We start from the raw sequence: 25000 nt of genomic DNA on the forward strand, positions 1-25000 counted from the left end.
TTTTCACTTAGTATAAAATATTTTTTCCAAAAAATAGAGTAAATGCCCGATCTCTGAATATTAGCAGGTTTAGGTCTGGTTAGTACTTTGATGAGAGACTGCCTAGGAATACCAGGTGCTTTAAGCTTTTGGGTTTTCTTTCCTACTTATATAATGTACTGGCGATTAGATTGGCTGGTCTTTAAATAGTCCTCTCTTTGCAGCAGTCTTCGCTTACGGCCATACCAATCTGAGGGCGCTAGAGTGCAACAGGAAGTGAGTTGGCAGTAGTAGGAAGAGAGAGGCTCTTCCATTTTGTAGTTTGGTTTAGTTTTATTAGTTGGTTTGTTTTTTTTGTTTGTGTTGAGTTTATATTAGTTAGTGTTTTTTTTTTTTTTTAACCCCAAACAGTTTATACTGTTTGGGGTTTCATATAACAAAATGACAGATTTAATGGACAAAGGACACGGACTGTCAAATGGACATGAGATGGGGATCAGAGAATCTGGATATATTGCTGACGAGATGGAAAGGAATATGAATGAAGGGAATGCTGAAAGCAGGAATGAGACTTGGGCAAAGGTGGTTTCAAGGAGAAAACAAGATGGAAAAACCAATGGACAAGACAGAAAAATAGAACTACAAACAACTGAAGGTACTGGAACTAATAATGGAGTTGAAGAAAAAAGAAATGATTTATCTCAACGACAGCAAATGATAAAGAAATTGAGCCACCAAACAAAGTATCAGAGGCAATACAGAAAAGAAGCAACATTAACAATGACTGTAAAAGATATAGAAAACACAACAGTAATAATGATCATTAAATCAGTTGAAGAGAAAGTAGGAAATGGAAAACTGATCGGACTAAGAAGAAAGAATAACAATGAATTTGAAATGACTATGGAAAGTGAGTTGGACTGTGATTCACTGTTGAATGGAATCATGATTAACGGAAAAGAATGTGAGATAAGGAAACTGTGTGCAACAGAAAGGATGGTATCTTTCTTGAGTCTGCCCAGCTATATAGAAGAAGAGGAAATCATTCAAAAACTGATAGATTGGGGAGTAACTCCCATATTGCCTCTAAGAAGGAGATATCATCCGGGGACAACAGTGGCGGACGGAACACGTTTTCTAAAGGTAAAGCTTCCAAAAGAAGTGACATCTTTGCCATATAATACCAGTTTCATGACTGAAGAAGGAGTGCAGTACTACAGAGTGATTCATGACAACCAATTGAAGACATGCAGGATCTGTGTAAGTGTGTAACATGAGAAAAAGGACTGTCCGCAATTCAAATGTCGAGACTGTTTTGAGCAGGGGCATTATGCGCGGGACTGCAAAGTCCCACGGTGCCAAGGCTGCGACAAAGCAATCATGAGATGCAGATGTGAGATGGAACATGAGGTAAATGAGGACACAAATATGGACGTACAGGAGGTGATGGGAGATACTGCAACTGAGCATTTAAATGATTCACTGCGGCAGACTCAAGGAAAGGAAGATGAACAGGACAATGAGGAAGAGGAGGAAACCAACAAAGATGAGAATGAAGAAAAGAACAAAGATGGAGAACAAGGAATGGAGACGGGAGAAGGAGTAGACAAAGAGGAAATAAATCTGATTAACAAAGACTTTTCTAAGGAAAAGGAAGAAGTGGACACGACTGGGATGGACTATGAAAAAGGTCAAGAAAAGGATGAGGATAAGGGAATGAAGATACTGCCGGAGGTAAGAGAAGTGGAAAATGGGGGGAGGATTCTTGGTTTGGAAAATAAAGGAATAGAAAGACTGAATAGAGGTGTAAAAGCAAGAACAAAAGGTGGAGTAGACATTCAACAGGTTCTTAAAAAGCAGAAAATAAGAAGAGAAGCGCTAAAGGAAAGGAGGAAAAGTGGAAATGGGGGAAGCAAGACATGTTTTCTTTAAAGACAATGAAACTAATTGAGTGGTGGTTATTGGTTTATCCTGTGTTTTCCTTAATGAGTTATCTAAGTATTGTTTCATTGAAGGCTAGAGACTTATCCCGAAGTCTAAAGTTTGAAAGATTGATGTGTCTGACTAAAAAGAGTAATATGTTATGTCTACAAGGAATGAGGAGGGAAGATAAAATAAGTCATGAAATTAGAAAATTGTGGAATGGAGAAATGTATAGTAATTGTGATATAGGAAGAAAAAAAAAAGAGGGGTTGCTATTTTAATAAATGTCAAGAATGAGTGTTTTTTAAATTGCATCTTAAACATTGCAAGGTTTATTAAATGGAGCAGAAGAAACATGGTCAAACAAAAGAAGACAAAAATACAAGTGTGCAATTTTTTTAGGATAAAGATGTGTTTTATTCTAAATGTTCTGTTTTGTTACTATAATATGAAAGATGAAAAATAAGTGTTTGTAAAAAATAGTGTAAAAGGGAATCAATTCCTTGAAATGACATATTTTCATTTTAATGTATTATTGCAAAAATATGATTTTGATTGTTTTTAAAATGTATGTTAATTATTCTTTTAATATTGATTTGAGTCTTTTTTAGAAAAAAAAAAGTTAAAAGACTGTTTTAAAAGGAAATAAGACTTTAAAAAAAAAAAAAAAAAAAAAAAAAAAAGCTATGCCCGATTTCGTCTGATCTCGGAAGCTAAGCAGGTTTGGCCTCGTTAGTACTTGGATGGGAGACCGCCTGGGAATACCAGGTGCTGTAAGCTTTTTGGACATTTTTCACTTAGTATATAATAATTTTGCCAAAAAATAGAGTCAATGCCCGATCTCTGAATATTAGCAGGTTTGCGCCTGGTTAGTACATGGATGGGAGACTGCCTGGGAATACCAGGTGCTTTAATCTTTTTGGAAAATTTCACGAATTATATAATAATCTTTCATTAAAAAAAAAAAAAAAAGAGTCAATGCCCGATCTCTGAATCTTAGCAGGTTTAGATCTGGTTAGTACTTTGATGAGAGACTGCCTAGGAATACCAGGTGCTTTAAGCTTTTGGGTTTTCTTTCCTACTTATATAATGTACTGGTGATTAGATTGATCGGTCTTTAAATAGCCCTCTCTTTGCAGCAGCATCTAAAGCGATATCATTGACTTGATTGCAAATAAAAACAGACACTATTTCAACTGAACAGAGATGACATAACTGAATTCAATGATGAACTGCCTTTAACTATCATTTTGCATTATTGAGACACTGTTTTCCAAATGAATGTTGTTCAGTGCTTTGGCGCAATGTATTTTGTTTAAAGCACTATATAAATAAAGGTGATTGATTGATTGATTTAATCTTTTTGGAAAATTTCACGAATTATATAATAATCTTTCATTAAAAAAAAAAAAAGAGTCAATGCCCGATCTCTGAATCTTAGCAGGTTTAGGTCTGGTTAGTACTTGGATGGGAAACCACCTGGGGATACCAGGTGCTGTAAGCTATTTGGACATTTTTCACTTAGTATATAATAATTTTGCCAAATAATAGAGTCAATGCCCGATCTCTGAATCTTAGCAGGTTTAGATCTGGTTAGTACTTTGATGAGAGACTGCCTAGGAATACCAGGTGCTTTAAGCTTTTGGGTTTTCTTTCCTACTTATATAATGTACTGGTGATTAGATTGGTCGGTCTTTAAATAGCCCTCTCTTTGCAGCAGTCTTAGCTTATGGTCATACCAACCTGGCTATGCCCCATCTCGTCTGATCTCGGAAGCTAAGCAGGTTTGGGCTTGGTTGGTACTTGGATGGGAGACCGCCTCGGAATAACAGGTGCTGTAAGCTTTTTGGAAATGTTTCACTTAGTATATAATAATTTTGCCAAAAAATAGATTCAATGCCCTGATCTCTGAATCTTAGCAGGTTTAGGTCTGGTTAGTACTTGGATTGGAGACCGCCTGGGAATACCAGGTGCTGTAAGCTTTTTGGACATTTTTCACTTAGTATATAATAATTTTTCCAAATAATAGAGTCAATGCCCGATCTCTGAATCTTAGCAGGTTTAGGTCTGGTTAGTACTTTGATGAGAGACTACCTAGGAATACCAGGTGCTTTAAGCATTTGGGTTTTCTTTCCTACTTATATAATGTACTGGCGATTAGATTGGCTGGTCTTTAAATAGCCCTCTCTTTGCAGCAGTCTTCGCTTACGGCCATACCAACCTGGCTATGCCCGATCTCGTCTGATCTCGGAAGCTAAGCAGTTTTGGGCCTGGTTGGTACTTGGATGGGAGACCACCTCGGAATAACAGGTGCTGTAAGCTTTTTGGAAATGTTTCACTTAGTATATAATAATTTTGCCAAAAAATAGAGTCAATGCCCTGATCTCTGAATCTTAGCAGGTTTAGGTCTGGTTAGTACTTGGATGGGAGACCGCCTGGGAATACCAGGTGCTGTAAGCTTTTGGGTTTTCTTTCCTACTTATATAATGTACTGGCGATTAGATTGGCTGGTCTTTAAATAGCCCTCTCTTTGCAGCAGTCTTCGCTTATGGCCATACCAACCTGGCTATGCCCGATCTCGTCTGATCTCAGAAGCTAAGCAGGTTTGGGCCTGGTTAGTACTTGGATGGGAGACCGCCTCGGAATAACAGGTGCTATAATCTTTTTGGAAATGTTTCACTTAGTATATAATAATTTTGCCAAAAAATAGAGTCAATGCCCGATCTCTGTATATTAGCAGGTTTGCGCCTGGTTAGTACATGGATGGGAGACTGCATGGGAATACCAGGTGCTTTAATTTTTTTGGAAAATTACACGAATTATATAATAATCTTTCATGAAAAAAAAAAAAAAAAAGTCAATGCCCGATCTCTGAATCTTAGCAGGTTTAGGTCTGGTTAGTACTTTGATGAGAGACTGCCTAGGAATACCAGGTGCTTTAAGCTTTTGGGTTTTCTTTCCTACTTATATAATGTACTGGTGATTACATTGGTCGGTCTTTAAATAGCCCTCTCTTTGCAGCAGCATCTAAAGCGATTTCATTGACTTGATTGCAAATAAAAACAGACACTATTTTAACTGAACAGAGATGACATAACTGAATTCAGTGATGAACTGCCTTTAACTATCATTTTGCATTATTGAGACACTGTTTTCCAAATGAATGTTGTTCAGTGCTTTGGCGCAATGTATTTTGTTTAAAGCACTATATAAATTAAGGTGATTGATTGATTGATTGATTGATTTAATCTTTTTGGAAAATTTCACGAATTATATAATAATCTTTCATTAACCCCTTTAAGTGCGAACATCGCCGACGGCCCCAGTTTATTATTGTTTCACTTTCACAGCACATTAAACATCACGGTCTTACTTCATCTGGACAAACTGTGCATCAATTGAAAGTTTAAAGACTCTAGTTTCGATATTTGACCAATATTTTGATAAAACATTGTTGCAGTGACAGATATTTAGTGATTTATGTCAGAAGTGCAAAATAATAAATCCGTATTATGCCACATTTTGAATAGAAATTAATCACTAACTAATATTCAGTCAGGTCAGCAGCGGTTTATTTGTGTTCACATAGACTCACTGAACAGCGTCAATAAGGATTTATAGACAAAAGATGCATATCTGCGGAGATATATGGATATTTTTACTGATGTTTACTTCATATTTCTTCAGACAGAATCGTCATTTCTATTCATTTTCCACGGATTTACGCGATCTGATGATAAACAGTCTCTCCCAGCGATCTGTGTGTGCGTGCAGTAGTCACAGCTCGTGCGGTGTGTGACTCAGACTCTGATTGGGCCTTGCCAAATGTCTTACAGTGTCATATATGGACACCGCCACATCGTGTCACATGCTTCCTGCACACTTCCTGGTAGTTATCTGGCTAAAACAACACTGAAACACCTCTGTACACACGAAATATCCAAATAATAAACCCGCGATTACGATAGTAAAGCTTGGTATGAGAATTTCTTGAGATCTGGGGCGTTTTAATAAAAAAAATCGAAAATGTACATGGGAAATGCTAACTTGTGCAGCGATGAAAAAGGCTACAAATAACATATTTTTACAACAGTAAACGACCAAATTCCATCCCTGATCGCTAAAGGAAGTTATTATAAACACTCGATCGGGGTTTAAAGTGAGTTTTGAGTAAAAGTGTGTTAATAATTTCATAAATTGTCTGCTGTAGCTAGATGCTAACGTTAGCTACAATGCTACTAATAGCAGGTGCTTTTCTTCTTCATAATGCATTTTTGTCTCAATAATTCACGTAAAGTCGTAAGAAAATGTTTTGTTGTATTTTTATAGTAAGACTTTTGATAAATAAGGGCTAAATGCAAAGAGAGACTGAAGTGAGATCGCTGCTTTGTTGCTTTGTAAAGCCTGAAAAACCACAATCAAGGCTAATAAAGGTGGAATAAAAACAAAAGAATAATGATAAAAGAATAATGCGGATAATGTGTCGTACCTGGCGGAGGTGTGAAAGACTCGTTTGGTGAGAACAATACAATCATGAAACGGGCAGTTTTCACAGCCAAACACACATATAAAACACACATCAGTGTTTACATGTGAGATTTTACAGAGATGACAAGGGCCATAAATCAATCTGATTAGCCTTCTCTAAAAACACACATGACATGGCCTTAGAAAATATTTCATAAAATTCACAGTTTTACAGATTCGATTATGACATTTTTTATGAAGTTTTGGAAGACTTGTGGCCTTAGCTACACTGTGTTTTCAAACTCATTTCCTACATCAACAATTTTTTAAATACATTTAAAACATATGTTTTTAATATTTTTATTTTTGTTTTTATGTTTGAGCTTATATATCTCTATTATCATAACAGTCTGAGTGATTCTGATTCCTGAACAGTAAACTTTAAAGTGTCAGCTTTGTGAAAAAAGGTTGATTATGTATCTAGTCAGAAAGAATCATGAGCAGAAACCTTTTTATTTTCGGTATGTCATTTCTGTCTCCATGCCAAAAAAGGGGGGTTACTAGTAAGGGGTTAAAAAAAAAAAAAAAGAGTCAATGCCCGATCTCTGAATCTTAGCAGGTTTAGGTCTGGTTAGTACTTGGATGGGAGACCGCTTGGGGATACCAGGTGCTGTAAGCTTTTTGGACATTTTTCACTTAGTATATAATAATTTTGCCATATAATAGAGTCAATGCCCGATCTCTGAATCTTAGCAGGTTTAGGTCTGGTTAGTACTTTGATGAGAGACTACCTAGGAATACCAGGTGCTTTAAGCTTTTGGGTTTTCTTTCCTACTTATATAATGTACTGGCGATTAGATTGGCTGGTCTTTAAATAGCCCTCTCTTTGCAGCAGTTTTCGCTTACGGCCATACCAACCTGGCTATGCCCCATCTCGTCTGATCTCGGAAGCTAAGCAGGTTTGGGCCTGGTTAGTACTTGGATGGGAGACCGCCTGGGAATACCAGGTGCTGTAAGATTTTTGGACATTTTTCACTTAGTATAAAATATTTTTTCCAAAAAATAGAGTAAATGCCCGATCTCTGAATATTAGCAGGTTTAGGTCTGGTTAGTACTTTGATGAGAGACTGCCTAGGAATACCAGGTGCTTTAAGCTTTTGGGTTTTCTTTCCTACTTATATAATGTACTGGCGATTAGATTGGCTGGTCTTTAAATAGTCCTCTCTTTGCAGCAGTCTTCACTTACGGCCATACCAATCTGAGGGCGCTAGAGTGCAACAGGAAGTGAGTTGGCAGTAGTAGGAAGAGAGAGGCTCTTCCATTTTGTAGTTTGGTTTAGTTTTATTAGTTGGTTTGTTTTTTTGTTTGTGTTGAGTTTATATTAGTTAGTGTTTTTTTTTAACCCCAAACAGTTTATACTGTTTGGGGTTTCATATAACAAAATGACAGATTTAATGGACAAAGGACACGGACTGTCAAATGGACATGAGATGGGGATCAGAGAATCTGGATATATTGCTGACGAGATGGAAAGGAATATGAATGAAGGGAATGCTGAAAGCAGGAATGAGACTTGGGCAAAGGTGGTTTCAAGGAGAAAACAAGATGGAAAAACCAATGGACAAGACAGAAAAATAGAACTACAAACAACTGAAGGTACTGGAACTAATAATGGAGTTGAAGAAAAAAGAAATGATTTATCTCAACGACAGCAAATGATAAAGAAATTGAGCCACCAAACAAAGTATCAGAGGCGATACAGAAAAGAAGCAACATTAACAATGACTGTAAAAGATATAGAAAACACAACAGTAATAATGATCATTAAATCAGTTGAAGAGAAAGTAGGAAATGGAAAACTGATCGGACTAAGAAGAAAGAATAACAGTGAATTTGAAATGACTATGGAAAGTGAGTTGGACTGTGATTCACTGTTGAATGGAATCATGATTAACGGAAAAGAATGTGAGATAAGAAAACTGTGTGCAACAGAAAGGATGGTATCTTTCTTGAGTCTGCCCAGCTATATAAAAGATGAGGAAATCATTCAAAAACTGATAGATTGGGGAGTAACTCCCATATTGCCTCTAAGAAGGAGATATCATCCGGGGACAACAGTGGCGGACGGAACACGTTTTCTAAAGGTAAAGCTTCCAAAAGAAGTGACATCTTTGCCATATAATACCAGTTTCATGACTGAAGAAGGAGTGCAGTACTACAGAGTGATTCATGACAACCAATTGAAGACATGCAGGATCTGTGTAAGTGTGTAACATGAGAAAAAGGACTGTCCGCAATTCAAATGTCGAGACTGTTTTGAGCAGGGGCATTATGCGCGGGACTGCAAAGTCCCACGGTGCCAAGGCTGCGACAAAGCAATCATGAGATGCAGATGTGAGATGGAACATGAGGTAAATGAGGACACAAATATGGACGTACAGGAGGTGATGGGAGATACTGCAACTGAGCATTTAAATGATTCAATGCGGCAGACTCAAGGAAAGGAAGATGAACAGGACAATGAGGAAGAGGAGGAAACCAACAAAGATGAGAATGAAGAAAAGAACAAAGATGGAGAACAAGGAATGGAGACGGGAGAAGGAGTAGACAAAGAGGAAATAAATCTGATTAACAAAGACTTTTCTAAGGAAAAGGAAGAAGTGGACACGACTGGGATGGACTATGAAAAAGGTCAAGAAAAGGATGAGGATAAGGGAATGAAGATACTGCCGGAGGTAAGAGAAGTGGAAAATGGGGGGAGGATTCTTGGTTTGGAAAATAAAGGAATAGAAAGACTGAATAGAGGTGTAAAAGCAAGAACAAAAGGTGGAGTAGACATTCAACAGGTTCTTAAAAAGCAGAAAATAAGAAGAGAAGCGCTAAAGGAAAGGAGGAAAAGTGGAAATGGGGGAAGCAAGACATATTTTCTTTAAAGACAATGAAACTAATTGAGTGGTGGTTATTGGTTTATCCTGTGTTTTCCTTAATGAGTTATCTAAGTATTGTTTCATTGAAGGCTAGAGACTTATCCCGAAGTCTAAAGTTTGAAAGATTGATGTGTCTGACTAAAAAGAGTGATATGTTATGTCTACAAGGAATGAGGAGGGAAGATAAAATAAGTCATGAAATTAGAAAATTGTGGAATGGAGAAATGTATAGTAATTGTGATATAGGAAGAAAAAAAAGAGGGGTCGCTATTTTAATAAATGTCAAGAATGAGTGTTTTTTAAATTGCATCTTAAACATTGCAAGGTTTATTAAATGGAGCAGAAGAAACATGGTCAAACAAAAGAAGACAAAAATACAAGTGTGCAATTTTTTTAGGAAAAAGATGTGTTTTATTCTAAATGTTCTGTTTTGTTACTATAATATGAAAGATGAAAAATAAGTGTTTGTAAAAAAATAGTGTAAAAGGGAATCAATTCCTTGAAATGACATATTTTCATTTTAATGTATTATTGCAAAAATATGATTTTGATTGTTTTTAAAATGTATGTTAATTATTCTTTTAATATTGATTTGAGTCTTTTTTAGAAAAAAAAAAGTTAAAAGACTGTTTTAAAAGGAAATAAGACTTTAAATAAAAAAAAAAAAAAAAAAAAAAAGCTATGCCCGATTTCGTCTGATCTCGGAAGCTAAGCAGGTTTGGCCTCGTTAGTACTTGGATGGGAGACCGCCTGGGAATACCAGGTGCTGTAAGGTTTTTGGACATTTTTCACTTAGTATATAATAATTTTGCCAAAAAATAGAGTCAATGCCCGATCTCTGAATATTAGCAGGTTTGCGCCTGGTTAGTACATGGATGGGAGACTGCCTGGGAATACCAGGTGCTTTAATCTTTTTGGAAAATTTCACGAATTATATAATAATCTTTCATTAAAAAAAAAAAAAAAAAAAAAAAAAAAAAGAGTCAATGCCCGATCTCTGAATCTTAGCAGGTTTAGATCTGGTTAGTACTTTGATGAGAGACTGCCTAGGAATACCAGGTGCTTTAAGCTTTTGGGTTTTCTTTCCTACTTATATAATGTACTGGTGATTAGATTGATCGGTCTTTAAATAGCCCTCTCTTTGCAGCAGCATCTAAAGCGATATCATTGACTTGATTGCAAATAAAAACAGACACTATTTCAACTGAACAGAGATGACATAACTGAATTCAATGATGAACTGCCTTTAACTATCATTTTGCATTATTGAGACACTGTTTTCCAAATGAATGTTGTTCAGTGCTTTGGCGCAATGTATTTTGTTTAAAGCACTATATAAATAAAGGTGATTGATTGATTGATTTAATCTTTTTGAAAAATTTCACGAATTATATAATAATCTTCCATTAAAAAAAAAAAAAGAGTCAATGCCCGATCTCTGAATCTTAGCAGGTTTAGGTCTGGTTAGTACTTGGATGGGAAACCACCTGGGGATACCAGGTGCTGTAAGCTTTTTGGACATTTTTCACTTAGTATATAATAATTTTGCCAAATAATAGAGTCAATGCCCGATCTCTGAATCTTAGCAGGTTTAGATCTGGTTAGTACTTTGATGAGAGACTGCCTAGGAATACCAGGTGCTTTAAGCTTTTGGGTTTTCTTTCCTACTTATATAATGTACTGGCGATTAGATTGGCTGGTCTTTAAATAGCCCTCTCTTTGCAGCAGTCTTCGCTTACGGCCATACCAACCTGGCTATGCCCGATCTCGTCTGATCTCGGAAGCTAAGCAGGTTTGGGCCTGGTTAGTACTTGGATGGGAGACCGCCTGGGAATACCAGGTGCTGTAAGCTTTTTGGACATTTTTCACTTAGTATAAAATATATTTTTCAAAAAATAGAGTAAATGTCCGATCTCTGAATATTAGCAGGTTTGGGCCTGGTTAGTACATCGATGGGAGACTGCCTGGGAATACCAGGTGCTTTAATCTTTTTGGAAAATTTCACGAATTATATAATAATCTTTCATTAAAAAAAAAAAAAAAAAAAAAAAAACAGTCAATGCCCGATCTCTTAATCTTAGCAGGTTTAGGTCTGGTTAGTACTTTGATGAGAGACTGCCTAGGAATACCAGGTGCTTTAAGCTTTTGGGTTTTCTTTCCTACTTATATAATGTACTGGTGATTAGATTGGTCGGTCTTTAAATAGCCCTCTCTTTGCAGCAGTCTTGGCTCACGGTCATACCAACCTGGCTATGCCCCATCTCGTCTGATCTCGGAAGCTAAGCAGATTTGGGCCTGGTTGGTACTTGGATGGGAGACCACCTCGGAATAACAGGTGCTGTAAGCTTTTTGGAAATGTTTCACTTAGTATATAATAATTTTGCCAAAAAATAGAGTCAATGCCCTGATCTCTGAATCTTAGCAGGTTTAGGTCTGGTTAGTACTTGGATGGGAGACCGCCTGGGAATACCAGGTGCTGTAAGCTTTTTGGAAATTTTTCACAAAGTTTATAATAATTTTGCCAAATAATAGAGTCAATGCCCGATCTCTGAATCTTAGCAGGTTTAGGTCTGGTTAGTACTTTGATGAGAGACTGCCTAGGAATACCAGGTGCTTTAAGCTTTTGGGTTTTCTTTCCTACTTATATAATGTACTGGCGATTAGATTGGCTGGTCTTTAAATAGCCCTCTCTTTGCAGCAGTCTTCGCTTACGGCCATACCAACCTGGCTATGCCCGATCTCGTCTGATCTCGGAAGCTAAGCAGGTTTGGGCCTGGTTAGTACTTGGATGGGAGACCGCCTGGGAATACCAGGTGCTGTAAGCTTTTTGGACATTTTTCACTTAGTATAAAACATATTTTCCAAAAAATAGAGTAAATGTCCGATCTCTGAATATTAGCAGGTTTGGGCCTGGTTAGTACATGGATGGGAGACTGCCTGGGAATACCAGGTGCTTTAATCTTTTTGGAAAATTTCACGAATTATATAATAATCTTTCATAAAAAAAAAAAGAGTCAATACCCGATCTCTGAATCTTAGCAGGTTTAGGTCTGGTTAGTACTTTGATGAGAGACTGCCTAGGAATACCAGGTGCTTTAAGCTTTTGGGTTTTCTTTCCTACTTATATAATGTACTGGTGATTAGATTGGTCGGTCTTTAAATAGCCCTCTCTTTACAGCAGTCTTGGCTCACGGTCATACCAACCTGGCTATGCCCCATCTCGTCTGATCTCGGAAGCTAAGCAGATTTGGTCCTGGTTGGTACTTGGATGGGAGACCACCTCGGAATAACAGGTGCTGTAAGCTTTTTGGAAATGTTTCACTTAGTATATAATAATTTTGCCAAAAAATAGAGTCAATGCCCTGATCTCTGAATCTTAGCAGGTTTAGGTCTGGTTAGTACTTGGATGGGAGACCGCCTGGGAATACCAGGTGCTGTAAGCTTTTGGGTTTTCTTTCCTACTTATATAATGTACTGGCGATTAGATTGGCTGGTCTTTAAATAGCCCTCTCTTTGCAGCAGTCTTCGCTTACGGCCATACCAACCTGGCTATGCCCGATCTCGTCTGATCTCGGAAGCTAAGCAGGTTTGGGCCTGGTTAGTACTTGGATGGGAGACAGCCTGGGAATACCAGGTGCTGTAAGCTTTTTGGACATTTTTCACTTAGTATAAAACATATTTTCCAAAAAATAGAGTAAATGTCCGATCTCTGAATATTAGCAGGTTTGGGCCTGGTTAGTACATGGATGGGAGACTGCCTGGGAATACCAGGTGCTTAAATCTTTTTGGAAAATTTCACGAATTATATAATAATCTTTCATAAAAAAAAAAAAAAAAAAAAAAAAAAAAAAAAAGAGTCAATGCCTGATCTCTGAATCTTAGCAGGTTTAGGTCTGGTTAGTACTTTGATGAGAGACTGCCTAGGAATACCAGGTGCTTTAAGATTTTGGGTTTTCTTTCCTACTTATATAATGTACTGGTGATTAGATTGGTCGGTCTTTAAATAGCCCTCTCTTTGCAGCAGCATCTAAAGCGATATCATTGACTTGATTGCAAATAAAAACAGACACTATTTCAACTGAACAGAGATGACATAACTGAATTCAATGATGAACTGCCTTTAACTATCATTTTGCATTATTGAGACACTGTTTTCCAAATGAATGTTGTTCAGTGCTTTGGCGCAATGTATTTTGTTTAAAGCACTATATAAATAAAGGTGATTGATTGATTGATTTAATCTTTTTGGAAAATTTCACGAATTATATAATAATCTTTCATAAAAAAAAAAAAAAAGAGTCAATGCCCGATCTCTGAATCTTAGCAGGTTTAGGTCTGGTTAGTACTTGGATGGGAGACCATCTGGGGATACCAGGTGCTGTAAGCTTTTTGGACATTTTTCACTTAGTATATAATAATTTTGCCAAATAATAGAGTCAATGCCCGATCTCTGAATCTTAGCAGGTTTAGATCTAGTTAGTACTTTGATGAGAGACTGCCTAGGAATACCAGGTGCTTTAAGCTTTTGGGTTTTCTTTCCTACTTATATAATGTACTGGTGATTAGATTGGTCGGTCTTTAAATAGCCCTCTCTTTGCAGCAGTCTTAGCTTATGGTCATACCAACCTGGCTATGCCCCATCTCGTCTGATCTCGGAAGCTAAGCAGGTTTGGGCTTGGTTGGTACTTGGATGGGAGACCGCCTCGGAATAACAGGTGCTGTAAGCTTTTTGGAAATGTTTCACTTAGTATATAATAATTTTGCCAAAAAATAGATTCAATGCCCTGATCTCTGAATCTTAGCAGGTTTAGGTCTGGTTAGTACTTGGATGGGAAACCACCTGGGGATACCAGGTGCTGTAAGCTTTTTGGACATTTTTCACTTAGTATATAATAATTTTGCCAAATAATAGAGTCAATGCCCGATCTCTGAATCTTAGCAGGTTTAGATCTGGTTAGTACTTTGATGAGAGACTGCCTAGGAATACCAGGTGCTTTAAGCTTTTGGGTTTTCTTTCCTACTTATATAATGTACTGGCGATTAGATTGGCTGGTCTTTAAATAGCCCTCTCTTTGCAGCAGTCTTCGCTTACGGCCATACCAACCTGGCTATGCCCGATCTCGTCTGATCTCGGAAGCTAAGCAGGTTTGGGCCTGGTTAGTACTTGGATGGGAGACCGCCTGGGAATACCAGGTGCTGTAAGCTTTTTGGACATTTTTCACTTAGTATAAAATATATTTTCCAAAAAATAGAGTAAATGTCCGATCTCTGAATATTAGCAGGTTTGGGCCTGGTTAGTACATCGATGGGAGACTGCCTGGGAATACCAGGTGCTTTAATCTTTTTGGAAAATTTCACGAATTATATAATAATCTTTCATTAAAAAAAAAAAAAAAAAAAAAAAAAAAAAGAAAAAAACAGTCAATGCCCGATCTCTTAATCTTAGCAGGTTTAGGTCTGGTTAGTACTTTGATGAGAGACTGCCTAGGAATACCAGGTGCTTTAAGCTTTTGGGTTTTCTTTCCTACTTATATAATGTACTGGTGATTAGATTGGTCGGTCTTTAAATAGCCCTCTCTTTGCAGCAGTCTTGGCTCACGGTCATACCAACCTGGCTATGCCCCATCTCGTCTGATCTCGGAAGCTAAGCAGATTTGGGCCTGGTTGGTACTTGGATGGGAGACCACCTCGGAATAACAGGTGCTGTAAGCTTTTTGGAAATGTTTCACTTAGTATATAATAATTTTGCCAAAAAATAGAGTCAATGCCCTGATCTCTGAATCTTAGCAGGTTTAGGTCTGGTTAGTACTTGGATGGGAGACCGCCTGGGAATACCAGGTGCTGTAAGCTTTTTGGAAATTTTTCACAAAGTTTATAATAATTTTGCCAAATAATAGAGTCAATGCCCGATCTCTGAATCTTAGCAGGTTTAGGTCTGGTTAGTACTTTGATGAGAGACTGCCTAGGAATACCAGGTGCTTTAAGCTTTTGGGTTTTCTTTCCTACTTATATAATGTACTGGCGATTAGATTGGCTGGTCTTTAAATAGCCCTCTCTTTGCAGCAGTCTTCGCTTACGGCCATACCAACCTGGCTATGCCCGATCTCGTCTGATCTCGGAAGCTAAGCAGGTTTGGGCCTGGTTAGTACTTGGATGGGAGACCGCCTGGGAATACCAGGTGCTGTAAGCTTTTTGGACATTTTTCACTTAGTATAAAACATATTTTCCAAAAAATAGAGTAAATGTCCGATCTCTGAATATTAGCAGGTTTGGGCCTGGTTAGTACATGGATGGGAGACTGCCTGGGAATACCAGGTGCTTTAATCTTTTTGGAAAATTTCACGAATTATATAATAATCTTTCATAAAAAAAAAAAAAAAAAAAAAAAAAGAGTCAATGCATGATCTCTGAATCTTAGCAGGTTTAGGTCTGGTTAGTACTTTGATGAGAGACTGCCTAGGAATACCAGGTGCTTTAAGCTTTTGGGTTTTCTTTCCTACTTATATAATGTACTGGTGATTAGATTGGTCGGTCTTTAAATAGCCCTCTCTTTGCAGCAGCATCTAAAGCGATATCATTGACTTGATTGCAAATAAAAACAGACACTATTTCAACTGAACAGAGAAGACATAACTGAATTCAATGATGAACTGCCTTTAACTATCATTTTGCATTATTGAGACACTGTTTTCCAAATGAATGTTGTTCAGTGCTTTGGCGCAATGTATTTTGTTTAAAGCACTATATAAATAAAGGTGATTGATTGATTGATTTAATCTTTTTGGAAAATTTCACGAATTATATAATAATCTTTCATTAAAAAAAAAAAAAAGAGTCAATGCCCGATCTCTGAATCTTAGCAGGTTTAGGTCTGGTTAGTACTTGGATGGGAGACCGCCTGGGAATACCAGGTGCTGTAAGCTTTTTGGAAATTTTTCACTAAGTTTATAATAATTTTGCCAAATAATAGAGTCAATGCCCGATCTCTGAATCTTAGCAGGTTTAGGTCTGGTTAGTACTTTGATGAGAGACTGCCTAGGAATACCAGGTGCTTTAAGCTTTTGGGTTTTCTTTCCTACTTATATAATGTACTGGCAATTAGATTGGCTGGTCTTTAAATAGCCCTCTCTTTGCAGCAGTCTTCGCTTACGGCCATACCAACCTGGCTATGCCCGATCTCGTCTGATCTCGGAAGCTAAGCAGGTTTGGGCCTGGTTAGTACTTGGATGGGAGACCGCCTGGGAATACCAGGTGCTGTAAGATTTTTGGACATTTTTCACTTAGTATAAAATATTTTTTCCAAAAAATAGAGTAAATGCCCGATCTCTGAATATTAGCAGGTTTAGGTCTGGTTAGTACTTTGATGAGAGACTGCCTAGGAATACCAGGTGCTTTAAGCTTTTGGGTTTTCTTTCCTACTTATATAATGTACTGGCGATTAGATTGGCTGGTCTTTAAATAGTCCTCTCTTTGCAGCAGTCTTCGCTTACGGCCATACCAATCTGAGGGCGCTAGAGTGCAACAGGAAGTGAGTTGGCAGTAGTAGGAAGAGAGAGGCTCTTCCATTTTGTAGTTTGGTTTAGTTTTATTAGTTGGTTTGTTTTTTTGTTTGTGTTGAGTTTATATTAGTTAGTGTTTTTTTTTTAACCCCAAACAGTTTATACTGTTTGGGGTTTCATATAACAAAATGACAGATTTAATGGACAAAGGACACGGACTGTCAAATGGACATGAGATGGGGATCAGAGAATCTGGATATATTGCTGACGAGATGGAAAGGAATATGAATGAAGGGAATGCTGAAAGCAGGAATGAGACTTGGGCAAAGGTGGTTTCAAGGAGAAAACAAGATGGAAAAACCAATGGACAAGACAGAAAAATAGAACTACAAACAACTGAAGGTACTGGAACTAATAATGGAGTTGAAGAAAAAAGAAATGATTTATCTCAACGACAGCAAATGATAAAGAAATTGAGCCACCAAACAAAGTATCAGAGGCAATACAGAAAAGAAGCAACATTAACAATGACTGTAAAAGATATAGAAAACACAACAGTAATAATGATCATTAAATCAGTTGAAGAGAAAGTAGGAAATGGAAAACTGATCGGACTAAGAAGAAAGAATAACAATGAATTTGAAATGACTATGGAAAGTGAGTTGGACTGTGATTCACTGTTGAATGGAATCATGATTAACGGAAAAGAATGTGAGATAAGGAAACTGTGTGCAACAGAAAGGATGGTATCTTTCTTGAGTCTGCCCAGCTATATAGAAGAAGAGGAAATCATTCAAAAACTGATAGATTGGGGAGTAACTCCCATATTGCCTCTAAGAAGGAGATATCATCCGGGGACAACAGTGGCGGACGGAACACGTTTTCTAAAGGTAAAGCTTCCAAAAGAAGTGACATCTTTGCCATATAATACCAGTTTCATGACTGAAGAAGGAGTGCAGTACTACAGAGTGATTCATGACAACCAATTGAAGACATGCAGGATCTGTGTAAGTGTGTAACATGAGAAAAAGGACTGTCCGCAATTCAAATGTCGAGACTGTTTTGAGCAGGGGCATTATGCGCGGGACTGCAAAGTCCCACGGTGCCAAGGCTGCGACAAAGCAATCATGAGATGCAGATGTGAGATGGAACATGAGGTAAATGAGGACACAAATATGGACGTACAGGAGGTGATGGGAGATACTGCAACTGAGCATTTAAATGATTCACTGCGGCAGACTCAAGGAAAGGAAGATGAACAGGACAATGAGGAAGAGGAGGAAACCAACAAAGATGAGAATGAAGAAAAGAACAAAGATGGAGAACAAGGAATGGAGACGGGAGAAGGAGTAGACAAAGAGGAAATAAATCTGATTAACAAAGACTTTTCTAAGGAAAAGGAAGAAGTGGACACGACTGGGATGGACTATGAAAAAGGTCAAGAAAAGGATGAGGATAAGGGAATGAAGATACTGCCGGAGGTAAGAGAAGTGGAAAATGGGGGGAGGATTCTTGGTTTGGAAAATAAAGGAATAGAAAGACTGAATAGAGGTGTAAAAGCAAGAACAAAAGGTGGAGTAGACATTCAACAGGTTCTTAAAAAGCAGAAAATAAGAAGAGAAGCGCTAAAGGAAAGGAGGAAAAGTGGAAATGGGGGAAGCAAGACATGTTTTCTTTAAAGACAATGAAACTAATTGAGTGGTGGTTATTGGTTTATCCTGTGTTTTCCTTAATGAGTTATCTAAGTATTGTTTCATTGAAGGCTAGAGACTTATCCCGAAGTCTAAAGTTTGAAAGATTGATGTGTCTGACTAAAAAGAGTAATATGTTATGTCTACAAGGAATGAGGAGGGAAGATAAAATAAGTCATGAAATTAGAAAATTGTGGAATGGAGAAATGTATAGTAATTGTGATATAGGAAGAAAAAAAAAAGAGGGGTTGCTATTTTAATAAATGTCAAGAATGAGTGTTTTTTAAATTGCATCTTAAACATTGCAAGGTTTATTAAATGGAGCAGAAGAAACATGGTCAAACAAAAGAAGACAAAAATACAAGTGTGCAATTTTTTTAGGATAAAGATGTGTTTTATTCTAAATGTTCTGTTTTGTTACTATAATATGAAAGATGAAAAATAAGTGTTTGTAAAAAATAGTGTAAAAGGGAATCAATTCCTTGAAATGACATATTTTCATTTTAATGTATTATTGCAAAAATATGATTTTGATTGTTTTTAAAATGTATGTTAATTATTCTTTTAATATTGATTTGAGTCTTTTTTAGAAAAAAAAAAGTTAAAAGACTGTTTTAAAAGGAAATAAGACTTTAAAAAAAAAAAAAAAAAAAAAAAAAAAAGCTATGCCCGATTTCGTCTGATCTCGGAAGCTAAGCAGGTTTGGCCTCGTTAGTACTTGGATGGGAGACCGCCTGGGAATACCAGGTGCTGTAAGCTTTTTGGACATTTTTCACTTAGTATATAATAATTTTGCCAAAAAATAGAGTCAATGCCCGATCTCTGAATATTAGCAGGTTTGCGCCTGGTTAGTACATGGATGGGAGACTGCCTGGGAATACCAGGTGCTTTAATCTTTTTGGAAAATTTCACGAATTATATAATAATCTTTCATTAAAAAAAAAAAAAAAAGAGTCAATGCCCGATCTCTGAATCTTAGCAGGTTTAGATCTGGTTAGTACTTTGATGAGAGACTGCCTAGGAATACCAGGTGCTTTAAGCTTTTGGGTTTTCTTTCCTACTTATATAATGTACTGGTGATTAGATTGATCGGTCTTTAAATAGCCCTCTCTTTGCAGCAGCATCTAAAGCGATATCATTGACTTGATTGCAAATAAAAACAGACACTATTTCAACTGAACAGAGATGACATAACTGAATTCAATGATGAACTGCCTTTAACTATCATTTTGCATTATTGAGACACTGTTTTCCAAATGAATGTTGTTCAGTGCTTTGGCGCAATGTATTTTGTTTAAAGCACTATATAAATAAAGGTGATTGATTGATTGATTTAATCTTTTTGGAAAATTTCACGAATTATATAATAATCTTTCATTAAAAAAAAAAAAAGAGTCAATGCCCGATCTCTGAATCTTAGCAGGTTTAGGTCTGGTTAGTACTTGGATGGGAAACCACCTGGGGATACCAGGTGCTGTAAGCTATTTGGACATTTTTCACTTAGTATATAATAATTTTGCCAAATAATAGAGTCAATGCCCGATCTCTGAATCTTAGCAGGTTTAGATCTGGTTAGTACTTTGATGAGAGACTGCCTAGGAATACCAGGTGCTTTAAGCTTTTGGGTTTTCTTTCCTACTTATATAATGTACTGGTGATTAGATTGGTCGGTCTTTAAATAGCCCTCTCTTTGCAGCAGTCTTAGCTTATGGTCATACCAACCTGGCTATGCCCCATCTCGTCTGATCTCGGAAGCTAAGCAGGTTTGGGCTTGGTTGGTACTTGGATGGGAGACCGCCTCGGAATAACAGGTGCTGTAAGCTTTTTGGAAATGTTTCACTTAGTATATAATAATTTTGCCAAAAAATAGATTCAATGCCCTGATCTCTGAATCTTAGCAGGTTTAGGTCTGGTTAGTACTTGGATTGGAGACCGCCTGGGAATACCAGGTGCTGTAAGCTTTTTGGACATTTTTCACTTAGTATATAATAATTTTTCCAAATAATAGAGTCAATGCCCGATCTCTGAATCTTAGCAGGTTTAGGTCTGGTTAGTACTTTGATGAGAGACTACCTAGGAATACCAGGTGCTTTAAGCATTTGGGTTTTCTTTCCTACTTATATAATGTACTGGCGATTAGATTGGCTGGTCTTTAAATAGCCCTCTCTTTGCAGCAGTCTTCGCTTACGGCCATACCAACCTGGCTATGCCCGATCTCGTCTGATCTCGGAAGCTAAGCAGTTTTGGGCCTGGTTGGTACTTGGATGGGAGACCACCTCGGAATAACAGGTGCTGTAAGCTTTTTGGAAATGTTTCACTTAGTATATAATAATTTTGCCAAAAAATAGAGTCAATGCCCTGATCTCTGAATCTTAGCAGGTTTAGGTCTGGTTAGTACTTGGATGGGAGACCGCCTGGGAATACCAGGTGCTGTAAGCTTTTGGGTTTTCTTTCCTACTTATATAATGTACTGGCGATTAGATTGGCTGGTCTTTAAATAGCCCTCTCTTTGCAGCAGTCTTCGCTTATGGCCATACCAACCTGGCTATGCCCGATCTCGTCTGATCTCAGAAGCTAAGCAGGTTTGGGCCTGGTTAGTACTTGGATGGGAGACCGCCTCGGAATAACAGGTGCTATAATCTTTTTGGAAATGTTTCACTTAGTATATAATAATTTTGCCAAAAAATAGAGTCAATGCCCGATCTCTGTATATTAGCAGGTTTGCGCCTGGTTAGTACATGGATGGGAGACTGCATGGGAATACCAGGTGCTTTAATTTTTTTGGAAAATTACACGAATTATATAATAATCTTTCATGAAAAAAAAAAAAAAAAAGTCAATGCCCGATCTCTGAATCTTAGCAGGTTTAGGTCTGGTTAGTACTTTGATGAGAGACTGCCTAGGAATACCAGGTGCTTTAAGCTTTTGGGTTTTCTTTCCTACTTATATAATGTACTGGTGATTACATTGGTCGGTCTTTAAATAGCCCTCTCTTTGCAGCAGCATCTAAAGCGATTTCATTGACTTGATTGCAAATAAAAACAGACACTATTTTAACTGAACAGAGATGACATAACTGAATTCAGTGATGAACTGCCTTTAACTATCATTTTGCATTATTGAGACACTGTTTTCCAAATGAATGTTGTTCAGTGCTTTGGCGCAATGTATTTTGTTTAAAGCACTATATAAATTAAGGTGATTGATTGATTGATTGATTGATTTAATCTTTTTGGAAAATTTCACGAATTATATAATAATCTTTCATTAACCCCTTTAAGTGCGAACATCGCCGACGGCCCCAGTTTATTATTGTTTCACTTTCACAGCACATTAAACATCACGGTCTTACTTCATCTGGACAAACTGTGCATCAATTGAAAGTTTAAAGACTCTAGTTTCGATATTTGACCAATATTTTGATAAAACATTGTTGCAGTGACAGATATTTAGTGATTTATGTCAGAAGTGCAAAATAATAAATCCGTATTATGCCACATTTTGAATAGAAATTAATCACTAACTAATATTCAGTCAGGTCAGCAGCGGTTTATTTGTGTTCACATAGACTCACTGAACAGCGTCAATAAGGATTTATAGACAAAAGATGCATATCTGCGGAGATATATGGATATTTTTACTGATGTTTACTTCATATTTCTTCAGACAGAATCGTCATTTCTATTCATTTTCCACGGATTTACGCGATCTGATGATAAACAGTCTCTCCCAGCGATCTGTGTGTGCGTGCAGTAGTCACAGCTCGTGCGGTGTGTGACTCAGACTCTGATTGGGCCTTGCCAAATGTCTTACAGTGTCATATATGGACACCGCCACATCGTGTCACATGCTTCCTGCACACTTCCTGGTAGTTATCTGGCTAAAACAACACTGAAACACCTCTGTACACACGAAATATCCAAATAATAAACCCGCGATTACGATAGTAAAGCTTGGTATGAGAATTTCTTGAGATCTGGGGCGTTTTAATAAAAAAAATCGAAAATGTACATGGGAAATGCTAACTTGTGCAGCGATGAAAAAGGCTACAAATAACATATTTTTACAACAGTAAACGACCAAATTCCATCCCTGATCGCTAAAGGAAGTTATTATAAACACTCGATCGGGGTTTAAAGTGAGTTTTGAGTAAAAGTGTGTTAATAATTTCATAAATTGTCTGCTGTAGCTAGATGCTAACGTTAGCTACAATGCTACTAATAGCAGGTGCTTTTCTTCTTCATAATGCATTTTTGTCTCAATAATTCACGTAAAGTCGTAAGAAAATGTTTTGTTGTATTTTTATAGTAAGACTTTTGATAAATAAGGGCTAAATGCAAAGAGAGACTGAAGTGAGATCGCTGCTTTGTTGCTTTGTAAAGCCTGAAAAACCACAATCAAGGCTAATAAAGGTGGAATAAAAACAAAAGAATAATGATAAAAGAATAATGCGGATAATGTGTCGTACCTGGCGGAGGTGTGAAAGACTCGTTTGGTGAGAACAATACAATCATGAAACGGGCAGTTTTCACAGCCAAACACACATATAAAACACACATCAGTGTTTACATGTGAGATTTTACAGAGATGACAAGGGCCATAAATCAATCTGATTAGCCTTCTCTAAAAACACACATGACATGGCCTTAGAAAATATTTCATAAAATTCACAGTTTTACAGATTCGATTATGACATTTTTTATGAAGTTTTGGAAGACTTGTGGCCTTAGCTACACTGTGTTTTCAAACTCATTTCCTACATCAACAATTTTTTAAATACATTTAAAACATATGTTTTTAATATTTTTATTTTTGTTTTTATGTTTGAGCTTATATATCTCTATTATCATAACAGTCTGAGTGATTCTGATTCCTGAACAGTAAACTTTAAAGTGTCAGCTTTGTGAAAAAAGGTTGATTATGTATCTAGTCAGAAAGAATCATGAGCAGAAACCTTTTTATTTTCGGTATGTCATTTCTGTCTCCATGCCAAAAAAGGGGGGTTACTAGTAAGGGGTTAAAAAAAAAAAAAAAGAGTCAATGCCCGATCTCTGAATCTTAGCAGGTTTAGGTCTGGTTAGTACTTGGATGGGAGACCGCTTGGGGATACCAGGTGCTGTAAGCTTTTTGGACATTTTTCACTTAGTATATAATAATTTTGCCATATAATAGAGTCAATGCCCGATCTCTGAATCTTAGCAGGTTTAGGTCTGGTTAGTACTTTGATGAGAGACTACCTAGGAATACCAGGTGCTTTAAGCTTTTGGGTTTTCTTTCCTACTTATATAATGTACTGGCGATTAGATTGGCTGGTCTTTAAATAGCCCTCTCTTTGCAGCAGTTTTCGCTTACGGCCATACCAACCTGGCTATGCCCCATCTCGTCTGATCTCGGAAGCTAAGCAGGTTTGGGCCTGGTTAGTACTTGGATGGGAGACCGCCTGGGAATACCAGGTGCTGTAAGATTTTTGGACATTTTTCACTTAGTATAAAATATTTTTTCCAAAAAATAGAGTAAATGCCCGATCTCTGAATATTAGCAGGTTTAGGTCTGGTTAGTACTTTGATGAGAGACTGCCTAGGAATACCAGGTGCTTTAAGCTTTTGGGTTTTCTTTCCTACTTATATAATGTACTGGCGATTAGATTGGCTGGTCTTTAAATAGTCCTCTCTTTGCAGCAGTCTTCACTTACGGCCATACCAATCTGAGGGCGCTAGAGTGCAACAGGAAGTGAGTTGGCAGTAGTAGGAAGAGAGAGGCTCTTCCATTTTGTAGTTTGGTTTAGTTTTATTAGTTGGTTTGTTTTTTTGTTTGTGTTGAGTTTATATTAGTTAGTGTTTTTTTTTAACCCCAAACAGTTTATACTGTTTGGGGTTTCATATAACAAAATGACAGATTTAATGGACAAAGGACACGGACTGTCAAATGGACATGAGATGGGGATCAGAGAATCTGGATATATTGCTGACGAGATGGAAAGGAATATGAATGAAGGGAATGCTGAAAGCAGGAATGAGACTTGGGCAAAGGTGGTTTCAAGGAGAAAACAAGATGGAAAAACCAATGGACAAGACAGAAAAATAGAACTACAAACAACTGAAGGTACTGGAACTAATAATGGAGTTGAAGAAAAAAGAAATGATTTATCTCAACGACAGCAAATGATAAAGAAATTGAGCCACCAAACAAAGTATCAGAGGCGATACAGAAAAGAAGCAACATTAACAATGACTGTAAAAGATATAGAAAACACAACAGTAATAATGATCATTAAATCAGTTGAAGAGAAAGTAGGAAATGGAAAACTGATCGGACTAAGAAGAAAGAATAACAGTGAATTTGAAATGACTATGGAAAGTGAGTTGGACTGTGATTCACTGTTGAATGGAATCATGATTAACGGAAAAGAATGTGAGATAAGAAAACTGTGTGCAACAGAAAGGATGGTATCTTTCTTGAGTCTGCCCAGCTATATAAAAGATGAGGAAATCATTCAAAAACTGATAGATTGGGG

The 25000-nt window shown here is 37.1% G+C and overlaps 12 non-coding genes and 6 pseudogenes across 12 annotated transcripts; all 18 read left to right on the forward strand.

Annotated features, from left to right (window-relative positions):
• The first annotated feature begins 3627 nt into the window (after positions 1-3627).
• Positions 3628-3746, forward strand: LOC128006876 (uncharacterized; annotated as a pseudogene).
• Positions 3747-4105: 359 nt separating this feature from the next.
• LOC128005387 (5S ribosomal RNA) lies at positions 4106-4224 on the forward strand. The gene has a single exon (XR_008178041.1). It is a non-coding gene; the product is annotated as a 5S ribosomal RNA (ribosomal RNA).
• Positions 4225-4446: 222 nt separating this feature from the next.
• Positions 4447-4565, forward strand: LOC128006071 (5S ribosomal RNA). Its single transcript, XR_008178704.1, has one exon. It is a non-coding gene; the product is annotated as a 5S ribosomal RNA (ribosomal RNA).
• Positions 4566-7269: 2704 nt separating this feature from the next.
• Positions 7270-7388, forward strand: LOC128004820 (5S ribosomal RNA). The gene has a single exon (XR_008177495.1). It is a non-coding gene; the product is annotated as a 5S ribosomal RNA (ribosomal RNA).
• Positions 7389-11029: 3641 nt separating this feature from the next.
• Positions 11030-11148, forward strand: LOC127993655 (5S ribosomal RNA). The gene has a single exon (XR_008166666.1). It is a non-coding gene; the product is annotated as a 5S ribosomal RNA (ribosomal RNA).
• A 376-nt stretch (positions 11149-11524) lies between these two features.
• On the forward strand, positions 11525-11643 carry LOC128007095 (uncharacterized; annotated as a pseudogene).
• Positions 11644-12002: 359 nt separating this feature from the next.
• LOC127993667 (5S ribosomal RNA) lies at positions 12003-12121 on the forward strand. Its single transcript, XR_008166677.1, has one exon. It is a non-coding gene; the product is annotated as a 5S ribosomal RNA (ribosomal RNA).
• A 361-nt stretch (positions 12122-12482) lies between these two features.
• LOC128007295 (uncharacterized) lies at positions 12483-12601 on the forward strand (annotated as a pseudogene).
• A 222-nt stretch (positions 12602-12823) lies between these two features.
• On the forward strand, positions 12824-12942 carry LOC128001639 (5S ribosomal RNA). Its single transcript, XR_008174406.1, has one exon. It is a non-coding gene; the product is annotated as a 5S ribosomal RNA (ribosomal RNA).
• A 962-nt stretch (positions 12943-13904) lies between these two features.
• LOC128006877 (uncharacterized) lies at positions 13905-14023 on the forward strand (annotated as a pseudogene).
• A 359-nt stretch (positions 14024-14382) lies between these two features.
• LOC127993678 (5S ribosomal RNA) lies at positions 14383-14501 on the forward strand. The gene has a single exon (XR_008166688.1). It is a non-coding gene; the product is annotated as a 5S ribosomal RNA (ribosomal RNA).
• A 388-nt stretch (positions 14502-14889) lies between these two features.
• Positions 14890-15008, forward strand: LOC128007096 (uncharacterized; annotated as a pseudogene).
• Positions 15009-15367: 359 nt separating this feature from the next.
• LOC127993689 (5S ribosomal RNA) lies at positions 15368-15486 on the forward strand. The gene has a single exon (XR_008166699.1). It is a non-coding gene; the product is annotated as a 5S ribosomal RNA (ribosomal RNA).
• A 954-nt stretch (positions 15487-16440) lies between these two features.
• Positions 16441-16559, forward strand: LOC127997389 (5S ribosomal RNA). Its single transcript, XR_008170254.1, has one exon. It is a non-coding gene; the product is annotated as a 5S ribosomal RNA (ribosomal RNA).
• Positions 16560-20190: 3631 nt separating this feature from the next.
• Positions 20191-20309, forward strand: LOC128006878 (uncharacterized; annotated as a pseudogene).
• Positions 20310-20668: 359 nt separating this feature from the next.
• LOC128005388 (5S ribosomal RNA) lies at positions 20669-20787 on the forward strand. Its single transcript, XR_008178042.1, has one exon. It is a non-coding gene; the product is annotated as a 5S ribosomal RNA (ribosomal RNA).
• Positions 20788-21009: 222 nt separating this feature from the next.
• LOC128006072 (5S ribosomal RNA) lies at positions 21010-21128 on the forward strand. The gene has a single exon (XR_008178705.1). It is a non-coding gene; the product is annotated as a 5S ribosomal RNA (ribosomal RNA).
• A 2704-nt stretch (positions 21129-23832) lies between these two features.
• On the forward strand, positions 23833-23951 carry LOC128004821 (5S ribosomal RNA). Its single transcript, XR_008177496.1, has one exon. It is a non-coding gene; the product is annotated as a 5S ribosomal RNA (ribosomal RNA).
• The last annotated feature ends 1049 nt before the right edge of the window (positions 23952-25000 follow it).

This window comes from Carassius gibelio, chromosome B22 (assembly GCF_023724105.1).
Source record: "Carassius gibelio isolate Cgi1373 ecotype wild population from Czech Republic chromosome B22, carGib1.2-hapl.c, whole genome shotgun sequence".
NCBI classification, from domain to species: Eukaryota; Metazoa; Chordata; class Actinopteri; order Cypriniformes; family Cyprinidae; genus Carassius; species Carassius gibelio.